The following is a 14,955-nucleotide window of genomic DNA, read 5'->3' on the forward strand; positions in this document are numbered from 1 at the left end:
GCAAATCTGACTTTACTAGGTAGTCATGCACGTTGGAAGGCCTCTCATCAAAGTATGTAGGCAGAGTTTGAAATGAACTTGCAATTTGAGTATTTGTCAGGGACAATGCAGCGCACATTATTACATACATAGTTATCACACTCAATGCCACAACAATGTGTGCAGATGTTTTGCATAAGGTTTCTAGCCAGTTGACTAATTTGCAATCCCAGTCCCTGGTCAGGCCTTTCTAAAATATAATCCAAATATAGTCTAGTTATTCACATTTACATAAAAAACTACATAGTGTGAGTTACACAGTCATGCAGCAGTTGTCAAAATCACATTTTACAGATTCAGATCACAGCACACTGTATGCTTGTGTGCATATACATAAAAACATAAACAACATCACAAAACAGCACATCACATAACAACACAACCCCCAAACACCCAGCCGCTCGCACATGCTCCCCTATGCCCACCCCAACAGTGAGGGGCCCGGGCCGCTATGTATTTTGCTCCCATGCCCAGACCCTACCCCATGGGGTGACCATCAGCAGCCATGCGCGGGCACTGGGCATCTAGCACAGACAATACATTATGGACGAGTGTGTAGCTGTGCAGTGTTTCCCACACATTGACGAGACTATGGCGCACCGCCATACTCTAATTTAGTCTCAATAATCGCCCATAATTATTTTATCAAGGCAAATGGACTTAACTAGCGGCCTAAACAGGAGGGCAGCAGCGCTTATTATAAGGGGAAATCCTCGCAGCTAGTTTGGCTCATCAACGTTCTGTTTTCCCCCGTCGCCATGGCAAGGTGTCCCTCATGCCTACCCCCCCTCAGCTGCGCGAGTTTGACAGTGCATGCGCGTATAGCCCCGTTCACATACGTCGCTACTCGCCCGCCCCCTCGCTTTCTGGCTGAATTCTACTCGCTGGCAAAAAAAATTCACTGCCGCAACTCTCTGTTGACGTCAACTGTCAATCATCTCTTTTCTACATTCCGATTGGTACTCACTTGGTACTTGCTTCACTCGCATCACAGAAAGTTAAAATTATTATCACCTGTCATGGCAACATTCCGCTAGAAAACATTCACATTCCATTGACAGTTGTCGCTCAGAGATGGCCGAGTGGCGACGTATGTGAACGGGGCTTTAGTCAAAATCAGTACCAGCAGTTTGTAAGAAATTGGGCAGAAATTGATATGTCATATTTTGGTTCTCAAAATTCACCAAATTGATGCTTTAAAATTAAATCTATTCCAAATTTGTTTTTGCACACCGAAAGCAATAACCTTAAACTGGCTTAAAAAAGATCCCCTGACACAAGATAATTTACATAATGGATACATAAAGTCTATCAACCTGTGCACCAGGGCCAAAGACTGTGAGAATTGTTTCTTTTACATTGTCATTACTGTCTTTGTTTTATGATCTAGAATAATGTTTATATTAATAAAATAAAATAAATGTAATAACTGAAATATGTATTTTTCTGTGGCAGCGTTGTTCAATAAAAATAAAAAGTTGAAAAGCTTGTATTTCTGTAAAATTAAACGGTGGTGCCACGTTGTTGGTTTCCAGTGCATTATTTTCAGTGCCTGTTTGTACTGTATAATGATATGATGGGTTTGACTGTTGTCTGGAAGGCTTGGCCCCATACAGTAACACAGTATGATAAGTGAGAGAGTATCATGGCATGAAAAATTAGTAAAGCTGCCTTGACCGGTATGTGATGTCTTATCATTCTGAAACAGTTCAGGTTTGTACGGAGAGTCTAGCAGAGTTTGTTAATGTGTTTATTGAATTTGAGTTGTGAGTCTAAAATAATATCTAAAAATGTAAATTCTTCCTCTATGGCCTCCTGGTTTATTTTGATGGTACACTTGGCTTTCCCTCTTATGCAGAAGCACATAAAAACAGTCTTTTTTATGTTTAGCTTCAGATGGTTGTCTTTGAGCCACTGGGATACACCCTCCATTTCCTTGGTCAGGGTCTCTGCTGCTGCACTTGGTGTCCTAGCAGGTGCATAGATTACTGTGTCGTCAGTGTACATTTGACAGTTAGCTGACTGACAGCATGTTGGTAAATTGAAAGAGCAGGGGCCCCGAGATGGAGCCCTGTGGGATACCCATTGTGGATTGTAGTGGCGTTGAGAGTTCAGTGTTTATTTTAACCTGTTGCTCTCTATGCTCCAGATATGATGCAAACCAGCTGATAGCATGTTCAGAGAAGTTGAAGGTGGTGAGTTTGTTCAAGAGTATGTTGTGGTTCACGGTGTCAAAGGCCTTTTTGAGGTCCATAAACACAGCTCCCACAACATTACCCTTGTCCAACTTGCTCTTGATGTTCTCGGTAAGGTAGCAGTTAGCCATTTCTGTAGAGCACCCCTGCCTAAATCCAAATTGTTTGGAGTTGATAAGTTTGTTGTTTTCCAGATGCTCAACTAGCTGTTCTGTGATAATCTTTTCAAACATTTTGGATAGAGCAGGTAATATTGAGATTGGCCTGTAGTTGCCTGCTTGGTCCTTTGCACCAGCCTTAACAATTGGGGTGATGATGGTTTGTTTCCAGCTTTGTGGGAATTTGCCTGCTCTGATGGAAAGGTTTACAAGGTGGGTTAAAGGTTTAACCAGGGCAGAGCAGTGAGTTCTAATAAAGGCAGTGTCCAATCCAAACATATCCTTTGCCTTGCACTTATTTAATTTATGAATGATTTCCTGACTGACCTCCTTAAATTGGAAAAGCTTTGATGTCTCAGACTTTATGGTCTGTGATAGAGTAGTTGGTTCAAAATTCTCAGTAAGCCCCTCCACTGACTGAATAGAAATTGTTGAAATCATTTGCAATAGCTGAATTGTTAGTGCTGATAACTCCATTCACTTTCAATTCTGTTATTGTTTTTTGTTGACTTGGCTTGAGTTTAGTTAGACTGTCGAGGTGCTTCCAAAGGGATGTGCTGATCCCTTAAAATTCCTCAATAAGTTGCATAAAATAGGCTGTCTTTTTTGTTTTAGGCAGTTCTCTGACTACTGCATTTCTCAATACTTTGAAGATGAGGAGATCGGTATTTGTTTTGGAGAGCAGCGATTTCTTTTGAATGCATAGTCTCTTTTTTTCATTTGCGTGTCATTATTCAGCCATGGTAAGCAGACTTTTCGTTGCATACCTTTGTATGTCTTGGTGTATTTCCCAAGCAGGTTTGTGAGGTTTTTTATCAGGGAGTTACAACAATTTTCTAATTAATTCGATTGTAGAACGTTATTCCAGTCTAAATTATTTAGATAATTTTCAACTTGTGTCAGCTTGTTTTTGGGGATACCCTGGTTTCCAGGTTTATTTTCATTCGCAAATTTTGGTAGACGCTGTTTAGTGAGTTTTTGGGCAACCATGGTCATGTTATGACCAGAGAGTCCCGTGGGTAGATTGTTCGGATGATTCGCTGGGGTCTGTTAGTGACTATCAGATATCACAGTTTTATTCGTTCGCGTAATCCTTGTTGGGCCCTTCACTATCTGCTGTAGACTGTGTTTAGACAGCAGCTTCTTTAAGTTCCTTCTGCGGATTTTCTCTAGCCAGTTAATATTAAAGGGATGGTTCGGAGTAAAATGCACCCTAGGTCATTTCCACCGGGACATCCAGCCAAATACCCCCTCGGAAGCATTTTTAGCAATGGTCAGCATTGGTCAAGATAGGGCTATCAGCCGAATGGCTTAGTACTAGCGCTATGGTACATCTTGATTATCTCCTAAATTAACCCACTAATAATGCATGGAATGTTACCAAACTTCTGCAATAGTACACATAAGGTCTGTACTCACAAAACGAGGCATTTGAAAGTTTGTAAGTACACCAGGAGTTTATTTAAAAGTACACTTGCCTGATAGCTTCTATCCTCGGCTACTAACGCTACTGCAGCGTTACCCAGCCGATGCCGTGACGCGAGTTTCACTGGAGAGTATGAAAAAGTTTCGCTGAATTATCAGGTCAACACTTGTCAACACTTGTTAACCTGATAATACAAGCATTTATAAAAAATGTGTTGACCTGATAATACAAGCATTTATAAAAATTCAGCGAAACTTTTTCATACTCTCGCGTGAAACTCGCGTCACGGCATCGGTTGGGTAAACACGGAAGTGGCGTCTACGCTGCGGTAGCATAGCAGCCAATGATAGAAGCTATCAGGCAAGTGTTCTTTTAAATAAACTCCTGGTGTACTTACAAACTTTCAAATGCCTCGTTTTGTGAGTACAGACCCTATGTGTACTACTGCAGAAGTTTGGTAACATTCCATGCATTATTAGTGGGGTAATTTATGAGATAATCAAGATGTACCATAGCGCTAGTACTAAGCCAGTCGGCTGATAGCCCTATCTTGACCAATGCTGACCATCGCTAAAAATGCTTCTGAGTGGGTATTTGGCTGGATGTCATGGTGGAAATTACCTACGGTGCATTTCACTCCGAACCATCACTTTAAAGTCACCAAGAAAGATGGATTTAGTGTGACATGTTTAAAAAGTTTATCTCAGTCCTCGTAGAATGAAACATCGTGGGATGGTGGGTTATACAGCGCTACAATATTAAAATTCATCTTCGGGGATAATACAACATTCAAAGCCAAACATTCTAATGGTGTATCCAGTTTGATTTCGTTACATTTGAGAGTGTCTCTAACATAGATTAGTACTCATCCGGCTGTTCCGTTTGCTCTGCGTGCCAGGACGGGGGCGACTGGACCGGCGATCAAGTAGACGGAAAGGTATCCATGTCAGAAGAAGTTCAGTCTCTGCATTTTGTTCATCTCTACCAGCTGGTCGTTGTCAGCTTGGGACATTTGTTTGCTCATGTTTAGGTGTTGACCAAGTGGTAGCAGCAGAAGCCAACAGCAAAGCAGTAGTGTGCAAACATTTCCACCATATCTATGTTTGTTATTTAACTGGTTTCTTTGTTTTGAGGATTAGATGCATCTGTAGTTCTGATTAAACATTATGAAGCATGAGCTAAAGTTCTTTGTGTAATTTAAAGTGAGGGGATATGGAGATGATTCATTGTACAGCGGTCAGATTTACTCAAACGTAGGACTAAGGAAAGCCCAGTCCAGAGTACATTTGTATTACATTTGTATCTACTTAAAGTCCATTAAATAAGTACAATTATTCATCTCCATATCCTCTCACTTTAAAGATATCACAAATAACTTTAGCTCATGATTCACAAGCTTATTCAGAACTAAAGATGCATCTAATCCTCTGTAGTTTGCTATGTGGCAGACTTATTTCTATTACTGGTGAATTGTAGAAAAGTATTTCTATCAGTTTCCTTTTCACAGAGTTTCCCTCTTTTTCACCTCAACAGATGTGATGTTCCAAAAGAAATGTGTTCCACATCTAAAACACATTGTGAATTTGATGGATTAGTTTCTTCAATTTATGAAAGCATTTGGGGAATTGTTGTTTTTACAACTACGGGCGGTTAAGCAGAATAAATTACAACCAAACCAACCAAACATTTCCTAACCCTAACCCTCTTAGAAATCCATCTGAAATTGTCATAATTGGTATATTAATTCATGTGTTATGGCCAAAACATTATTTTGTGAGGCAACAGTGACATTTGACATTAGAATTCCAACCAGTTCAACATTGAGTGCAGGTGAATGTTTGTGCCAAATCTGAAGAAATTCACTGAACTGTGTTCCTGAGATATGACAAGATTCAGATGGTTGTGTCATAGTGATCTTTGACCAAATCAGGTCATCCTATCCAGGTAGATATTTTTGCAAATTTGAATAAACTCCCTCCAGCCATTGCTACGATATTGTGTTCACTGTTGCTTGGACAAACTGAAAACACATAGTGCCTTGAACCATTGCCAGTATGTAGAAAAGCAGAAATAACACAGCAAATGTACAATAATCAGTGGTGGTATTAGCGAGCAGTACTGTGACAGAGATAAAGACTGAACCGTTTTAGGCATATTTTCTACTTCAAGCTTTTAATTAAACACGTTCTTGTATTGTGTGTGATTTTTGGCTGCTGAATCATACAGTGAATCCACAGACGGCAGCTCTGTACTTGTGGCTTTCAATCACGCACGCTGAGACAATGGCTGCATATCCAACCAGCAGGGGTCCGTTTCACAAAGCAGGTTTAGTGAAAACCTTGAGTTAGTTAAACCTGCGATGAGGGAAACTCTGGTTTTTCGGTTTCACAAAGCCAGTTCAGCATAAATCTGAGTCAGTTACCCGGGTAACATACTCTGTGAACCTAACCTGCTCGCTAGCAGGTTTGCTTCAACAAACCCTGAGTTTCTCCCTACATGTCTCTGCCTTTTTCCGGAATCTGAACCAACTCTGAAAAAATGTGCCGTCCTTTCATCGTCAACCTAATCGATATGGAAATAAAAGTGATTCTAGCAGCTTTGCGTTGGGAGACAATTTTGATTACCTTTCCTTCCAATCACATTAGATATTATCTTAACAATATTCTCCGACATTTTCAACATTTCATATTGCGGACATAATCCGCAACCAGATTCTTTGCGGAGGTAGTGTTTTTGTGAACGGGAGATTTATGAAATGTTTAAGTACATTTCTGTGTTGAAATACCTGCTTATATTTACTGTTTAAGTGAAATATAATTAAAATCATATGCCTTAGTCAACGTATTTGCGCAATATTCTTATGCTTAATTTTCAACTGGGATTGGGATTACACCCAATGAAAATGATAATTCATTCAGTGCGCTACTTTGTCAACTACGGGAGTTGAACCTCTGTCGCCTGCGCCGTGGGCAGCGTTGCTAACCATTACACCACAGTGTCGCTTTTCAAGTCTGAAAATAAAGACTTATTACCTTTAGATCAATAGACTGTTTCATTCAGTTATATACATTAGATCGGGCAGTAATTGTCTGCCACGCCAACGATCGCTACTTTACTACATAAACACTCAGTAATATCTAATGACGCTCTCCCCGTTGCCATGGTGAATCGTAGTATCGGAGCTCCATTGATGATGGCTTTATAGAGTCGGCAGGCACACGCGTAACTCAGAGTTTACATACTCAGAGTTGACTGAACTAATTCAAAACCGCTGTTCTGAAACTGAAAACTCAGAGTTGCCCATCTCAGAGTTGGTCAACTCAGAGTTCAGTGTTAGGTTCAGAGTTTGTTGAACCTGCTTTGTGAAACGGGCCCCAGGTCACACAACCAGGTTGGCTTAGCTGCTGCTGATTATTCAGGACAAATGATAGACTCATGTGATTTACAATATTATACAATTGTGATGCAGAATAATCCCTGTTGTAATAATACAAATTATATTCTCAATGAGTTATTGTATTAATGCAATTGAGAATAAAGCTGTTGTATTACCAAAGTTCTTGGTGCACTTGCACATTCGTCTGGCTGCCACCGTTATCAATATTGAGCAAATGCATTCTGTGTTTATACATGTGTCAATGTGAAGCTGAACAACAAGCCCCAATTTCCTTTGAAGCCAACAAAATCGGGCTACAACCAATATTTTGGGGATTCTGGCGTAGCCAGGGGATATCAGAATAACAGATATCCAGGGGCCCGTTTAACAAAGCAGGTTCAACAAACTCTGAACCTAACCCTGAACTCTGAGTTGACCAACTCTGAGATGGGCAACTCTGAGTTTTCGGTTTCAGAACAGCAGTTTTGAATTAGTTCAGTCAACTCTGAGTATGTAAACTCACTGAGTTACGCGCGTGCCTGCCGACTCTATAAAGCCATCATCAATGGAGCTCCGATACTACGATTCACCATGGCAACGGGGAGAGCGTCATTAGATATTACTGAGTGTTTATGTAGAAAACGAGCTCATCCTGAGAAAGCGGAGCAACGTAACTGCAGCAAAGTAGCGATAGTTGGTGTGGCAGACAATTACTGCCCGATCTAATATGTATAACTGAATGAAACAGTCTATTGATCTAAAGGTAATAAGTCTTTATTTTCAAACTGGCACACTGACACTGTGGTCTAATCGTTAGCAATGCCGCCCCCGGTGCAGGCGACAGGGGTTCAATTCCTGTAGTTCACAATGTAGCACACTGAATGAATTATCTTTTTCATTGGGTGTAATCACCCCAGGCACAGAAAGAAAGTAGCGTCAGTTGAAAGTTAAGCATAAGAATATTGCGCAAATGCGTTAACTAAGGCATATGATTTTAATCATATTTCACATATTAAACAGTAAATATAAGCAGATATTTCAACACAGAAATGTACTAAAACATTTCATAAATCTCCCGTTCGCAAAAACACTAGCTCCGCAAAGAATCTGGTTGCGGATTATGTCCGCGATATGAAATGTTGAAAATGTCGGAGAATATTGTTTAGATAATATCTAATGTGATTGGAAGGAAAGGTAATCAAAATTGTCTCCCAACCCAAAGCTGCTAGAATCACTTTTATTTCCGTATCGATTAGGTTGACGATGAAAGGACGGCACATTTTTTTCAGAGTTGGTTCAGATTCAGGAAAAAGGCGGAGACATGTAGGGAGAAACTCAGGGTTTGTTGAAGCAAACCTGCTAGCGAGCAGGTTAGGTTCACGGAGTATGTTACCCGGGTAACTGACTCAGATTTATGCTGAACTGGCTTTGTGAAACCGAAAAACCAGAGTTTCCCTCATCTCAGGGTTAACTAACTCAAGGTTTTCACTAAACCTGCTTTGTGAAACGGACCCCTGGTCTGATGAGTCTGGATTTCTGCTGCGACATTCGGATGGTAGGGTCAGAATTTGGCGTCAACAACATGAAAGCATGGATCCATCCTGCCTTGTATCAACGGGTCAGGCTGATGGTGGTGGTGTAATGGTGTGGGGGATATTTTCTTGGCACACTTTGGGCCCATTAGTACCAATTGAGCATCGTGTCAACGTCACAGCCTACCTGAGTATTGTTGCTGACCATGTCCATCCCTTTATGACCACAGTGTACCCATCTTCTGATGGCTACTTCCAGCAGGAAAACGCGCCATGTCATAAAGCGTGAATCATCTCAGACTGGTTTCTTGAACATGACAATGAGTTCACTGTACTCAAATGGTTTCCACAGTCACCAGATCTCAATCCAATAGAGCACCTTTGGGATGTGGTGGAACGGGAGATTCGCATTATGGATGTGCAGCTGACAAATCTGCAGCAACTGCGTGATGCTATCATGTCAATATGGACCAAACTCTCTGAGGAATGTTTCTAGTACCTTGTTGAATCTATGCCACGGCAGTTCTGAGAAAAAGGGGGTCCAACTAGCAAGGTGTACCTAATAAAGTGGCCGGTGAGTGTATGCAAAGATTCAATTTCGAGGGGTGGCACGAGTGTTGCTAATTTGCACTACTGTTTTATACGGTTCTATTTAAAAATAAATGGCTTCCATTTGCTGTATTCATTAATGTTTTACAAAGGGTTTAACCTGAGCCAGGCCTTACCGCAATGATAATCATATCACAGTCATGCAGGCGTAGTATGATCTTTTTCTTTTTTTTTTCTTTTTTTAAACACACTGGTATCGGTACTCTGTATCGGCCGATACCCACAGCACGGGTACACAGTCCGAATAGCAGCTTTATATGCGACAGTGGACTCGAGAGACGTCTATGGCAAATCTCAAATAGATACCTGCATATGAATATAAAAACAGCTCAAACAGAAAACGGAAAGATGTCCTAAGCTCTGAGTGAGACTGATGCTTAAAGCTTTCAGGCTGGCTTACTTCAAAGACTCTTAAAATAGGATCCCTTACTGTCGTCTTGATATTTGAGAGAGACAAGAACTATAAGGCAGTGGTTACGTGCGAGTCCTTGGAGGTGAAGCTTTCCAAGTGGTCCTCAGTGAAATAAAGATTAGCTTAATTTCCCTCTAATTTAATTCACTTGCAATGATCCTAAGTAGAGAATGTCAAAGGAGGGCTGATGCAATAATTTGTCTCACTCTCACTGTGATTGTCTCCCTTTGTGCTTTACAGTGCGGATAGTTCTGCATTACCGAATTACCAACTAACATCTACTCCATTTGGGTCCCTCATAATTGTATCAAATAGGTCTGAATGAGGCTATTTTGAAGTGTATGACATGAAAGAACTCTTGGACCTTAGTTGTAACTAACTAATGTTTTGATAAATGCGGTAACACATGTAAATTTACCTCTGCAAACAGTTTACACACAAATTTGTTCTGCTCACAGATGAATGAGGCCCAATATTAGGAATCACTATTTTTGCCCTTAATGGGAACTTTCAGTTTGAAAATATGACAGGTTGTTCATGGTTGGCACTATCATTGGTGAGAATGGGCAACCTCACCTCGCCTGCACTGACCCTAAGCACTTCATACTCAGTCCCTTCCTGTACGCTCTGTGGATGATTGATGGAGCAGAAGTAGAGAGTCTCAAGCTTCAAGTTCCTCTGTGTCTTCATCAAAGTCGACCTTACCTGGTCCAGACAAGCAGACTGCGGTAAAAAACTGCCCAAAAGTGCCTATATTTCCTGAGGAGACTCAAGAAGTTTGGCATGTCTGCCAAAACTCTCACCAACTTCTAATAATAATAATAATAATGAATTTTATTTGTAATGCACTTTATATTGAGCAAACAATCTCAAAGTGCTACATAAGAGAAAAAAAGAAAAGAAAAGTAAAAGTTAAAATTTGGAGAGAGAGTGTCTCTCCAAAGGAAACAACTAATGAAAGGCTTTTTTAAAAAGGTAGGTTTTTAGGCCTTTTTTAAAAGTGTCCAGGGTCAGTGGTGCTCTCAGGTGGTCAGGGAGAGCATTCCAAAGACAGGGAGCGGCGTGACAGAAAGCTCTGTCTCCCATGGTTCGGAGTTTGGTCCTTGGGATCTGCAGGAGGTTTGCCTGACCGGAGCGGAGGTGTCGTGAAGTGGGCTGAGGGGTGATCAGCTCCTTCAGGTAAATAGGAGCATTACCATGGAGGCACTGGTGGGTCAGTAGGGAAACCTTGTATTCAATCCTGAATGGGACAGGGAGCCAGTGGAGGGATTTGAGAATTGGTGTGATGTGGTCAAATTTTCGTGTCCTTGTAAGGATCCGGGCAGCACAGTTTTGAATGTATTGGAGTTTTTGGATGTTTTTGTTGGAGATCCCGGCAAGAAGAGCATTACAGTAGTCCAGCCTGGTGGAGACAAAGGCATGGACGAGTTTTTCTGCATCTGGGAGAGAGAGTGATGGACGGAGATTTGCAATGTTTTTTAGGTGGTAAAAAGAGTTTTTGCAAAGCTGTTTGATGTGAAGTTCAAAGGTCAGGTGGGGGTCCATTATTACACCAAGGTTGGTGACTGATGGAGAAAGGTGGATGTCGTGGCCGGCGAGGGTGATACTGGTAATGGTGGATGACCGGGTCTGATGTGGGGTGCCAATGAGAATGGCTTCAGTTTTTGAACTGTTAAGCTGCAGAAAATTCTCCTTCATCCACGCCTTTGTCTCCCCCAGGCAGGTGGTGAGTGTGGAAGATGGCAGGGTGTCAGAGGATGCTGGGTTGATTTTGAAATAAAGTTGGGTGTCATCAGCATAGCAATGGAAAGATATTCCATGCCGGCTGATGACATGGCCAAGGGGAAGCATGTAGACAGTGAAAAGGGTGGGTCCGAGGACTGACCCTTGGGGGACACCACAGGAGACGGGGAGTGTGTCTGACTTGGCTTCTCCCAGGGAGACGTATTCAGTTCTGTTAGTGAGATAGGAGGTAAACCAGTTGAGAGTTGAGTCAGATAGTCCGATGGTGGAGTGTAGGCGATGGAGGAGAATGTGGTGGTCAACCGTATCAAAAGCTGCAGTGAGATCAAGGAGAATGAGCAGGGATGGTGAGCCAGCATCAGCTGACATCAGTAGGTCGTTAGTGACCCTGGCCAGAGCAGTTTCCGTGCTGTGGCCAGTGCGGAAACCAGACGACCATGTTGTTTGTTTGAAGGTGGTCGTGAAGTTGGGCAGCAACTACCTTTTCCAGCACTTTTGAAAGGAACGGGAGATTTGAGATTGGTCTGTAGTTAGCAAGCACTTCCGGGTCAAGGCTGGGTTTTTTAAGGAGTGGCTTAATGACTGCAGTTTTCAGGACAGATGGGATGTGGCCAGTCTGGAGGGAGCAGTTTATGATTTTAGTAATCATGGGACTTATGGCAGAGGTGTGTGTTTTTATCAAAGCTGAAGGGAATGGGTCGAGGGCACAGGTAGAGGGTTTCATCTTCCTCATGATTTCCTCAGCCTCACCCTGTGTGATGTCCTGGAAGCAGCAGAGAGGTTGGGTCGTCCCAGGCTGAGGGCTGACAGTTGGGATTGTGGGGGCAGAGGGGGTGGAGAGGATGGCACGGATGTTATCTACCTTTGCCCTGAAGAAAAAGATGAAGTTGTTGCACTGCTCCTGTGTGGTGTCTAGTTTCAGGGGGATTTGAGGTTTGAGAAGGTTATTGACAGTGGAAAAAAGTATTTTGGAGTTTCCAGAGCTATTGTTGATGAGATTGGAGAAGAAGCGAGACCGTGTATCACTGAGGGATTTTGAGTAGGCCTTCTGATGTTCCCGATAGGCTGCTTTGTGCACTGTGAGACCTGAAACCTTGAAACGCCGTTCGAGGACACGTCCTGCTCTCTTCATTTCCCGCAGCTGGCTGGTATACAGGTGCACCATTGAAAGCATCACTGCCTGGTTCAGCAGCTGCTCCGCTGCTGATCGCAAAGCCCTCCAGAGGTTGGTGAAGACAGCGTAGCGCATCATCGGCTGCCAGCTCCCCTCCGTGAAAGGTATCTACCACTCATTGCCTTAAAAAAGCACGACAATCACAAAAGACCACAGCCACCCAGGCCATAGACTGTTCACACTGCTGCCGTCTGGTAGATGTTACCAAAGCATACAGGCATGCACACAGGCACGCACTACCAGACTCACAAACCGTTTTTACCCCCAGGCCATCAGGCTTTCAATCAGCAACACTAACCCTGTTGATCATATTGATCACATTAACACTTCTTGTAAATTTAATGTAATTACCTTAATTAATGTATATATTCATCGGCACACATTCCACTTATAATATTCAATATTTATATTCCTCATTGTCAATTGTCCTCATTGCTACTATATTCAATATGTATATTCTATATTATGTTCTTGTGCCATTTTTATTATGTATTTTATGATGTATATTTTTACGTATTGTTTGCCTGCCAGTTCAAAAATAATTTCTATGTATGTGCGTTTTCTGAACAAATGACAATGAAACACTTTTGACTTTGATCAAACAAACAAGGTTGGGGAGCTCAGCATCTCAGAACGCCCTTGTCCATATGAAGCCCACTGGTTTTCAGATTTAATTAAACTGTCAACATTTATTTTTGGTCTAACTGACCATATCAACTAAGATTATCTTACAATTGTGCATAACACATGGCAAAACTACTTTCTATACATGGGGTACAAGAGTTTAAATGTGTTTTAAAACAACAAATGTGCTCTGAGAATTGCTAAATAATATGACATCACTGTGATATAAGTGATATAAGTACAATTTCACAAAATTTCACTGTCTCGTTCACTAAAGCTCAAACCAAAACCTTTGGGCAGGTCTGCAATAGATAGTCTCTTCAAACCAAACTCACCATCTGTGCATAGTAACAATTTAAATAGTAACCAAATAATATAGTATGTTGGCTCCTCCTGGACAGAAAAAGTCACACTGCCCCTTTCTTTTTTCCCAGTGGAGAGTGCCACTTACAAAGCAGGGGAGTCATGTTTCATTTTTCCATTTTCTGTAGGACACCAAAGATACTGCTACAGCCACAGGAACCACATACAATTTTTTTTAAAAGCAGCAGATGAAATCTGCATCACTTAAAGTCGAGCTGAAACAGCATTTCCGATCTCTACCTTCCATATGTTCAGGTACTTATGAGTCAAACAGGACAGGCATGGTGGGACATACCGTTGACAGGAATTTGTGTTATTCGCTGAAAAGATTAGCTCACAACCTTCTCTAGCGCTGTGCACATAAGCGTATGTTATATTGGTTATTTAGGAAGAAAAATAAAAGCAATTGATTTTGAATTTGAAGAAGTCAATTTCCTGTATTTCTTTTGGCATATTTGTTGAATGGGAGCCCACTATGGATGTGGATGTGATATAAAAGGTTTAAAATGTATTTTTTCATTTCAGTTCTACTTTCAATTGAGCAAAGTTGAGCTGTCTTTCTTTGGGCTCCAGTCTCATTCATACTGGACTTAATTTTAACAATACATCTTGTTGGAACAAGACTGTATTCAAGAAGCATAGATGTTGCATGCAACACACCATTTCCCATTAAAAATGTAGCTGCCAAAACCAGATTCTGTCTTGAGTATGTGCAGGCTGCATGAGTTGATGTCAAACTGAGGCCATAGGTGTGGGTGGATGTTCAGTAAGTGGAAATTGATCGCACGTACAGTTCAGTACCATATATTGTGTTAGTGGCTTATTAGCCTTTTTTTTTGCCTCATTCTCAAACACATTCAGGATGAGTGTCCTCCTTTAAAAGTGATATTTGGGCTAATGCTGTCACAGTTCGGCCGGGACAGCCGGGTTCTTTTGTTCTGTGTTGTGTTTTTCCTCTGTTTTAACCCCTCCTTCCTCTCCCTCACCGGCTCCTCCTCGGGGTGTGTCTGGTGGGCGTGTCGGCGGCTGCAGCAGAGTGGTGCACCTGCTCCCCATCAGCTCATCAACTACCAGCCTACATAAACCTGGTCTCTCCACCACTTCGGCGCCAGATTATTCCGTCCCTATGGTGATGTTATGCGCGCCGTATCGATTGCTTTCACAAGAGTTGACGTTCTTCTTGGTGCCTTTGTTTCTTCGCTAACGCCTGTCCTTTGGTTCACCCTCCAGGAAACCTCCAGCGCCCCTTCGCTCGGATTTCTGCCTGCCTGCTCGTCACCTTACCTGCCTACTAGCCAACCTGC

The 14,955-nt window shown here is 41.9% G+C and overlaps 1 protein-coding gene across 1 annotated transcript in view; it reads right to left on the minus strand.

The window, feature by feature from the left end:
• Window positions 1-14,955, minus strand: part of LOC311012116 (neural-cadherin) — a gene marked incomplete at its 5' end in the record, with an annotated part of 428,889 nt that overhangs the window by 81,446 nt on the left and 332,488 nt on the right. The window lies entirely within an intron of this gene.

The sequence above is a fragment of the Eutrigla gurnardus genome, assembly GCF_963514095.1.
Source record: "Eutrigla gurnardus genome assembly, chromosome: 1".
Classification (NCBI taxonomy): Eukaryota; Metazoa; Chordata; class Actinopteri; order Perciformes; family Triglidae; genus Eutrigla; species Eutrigla gurnardus.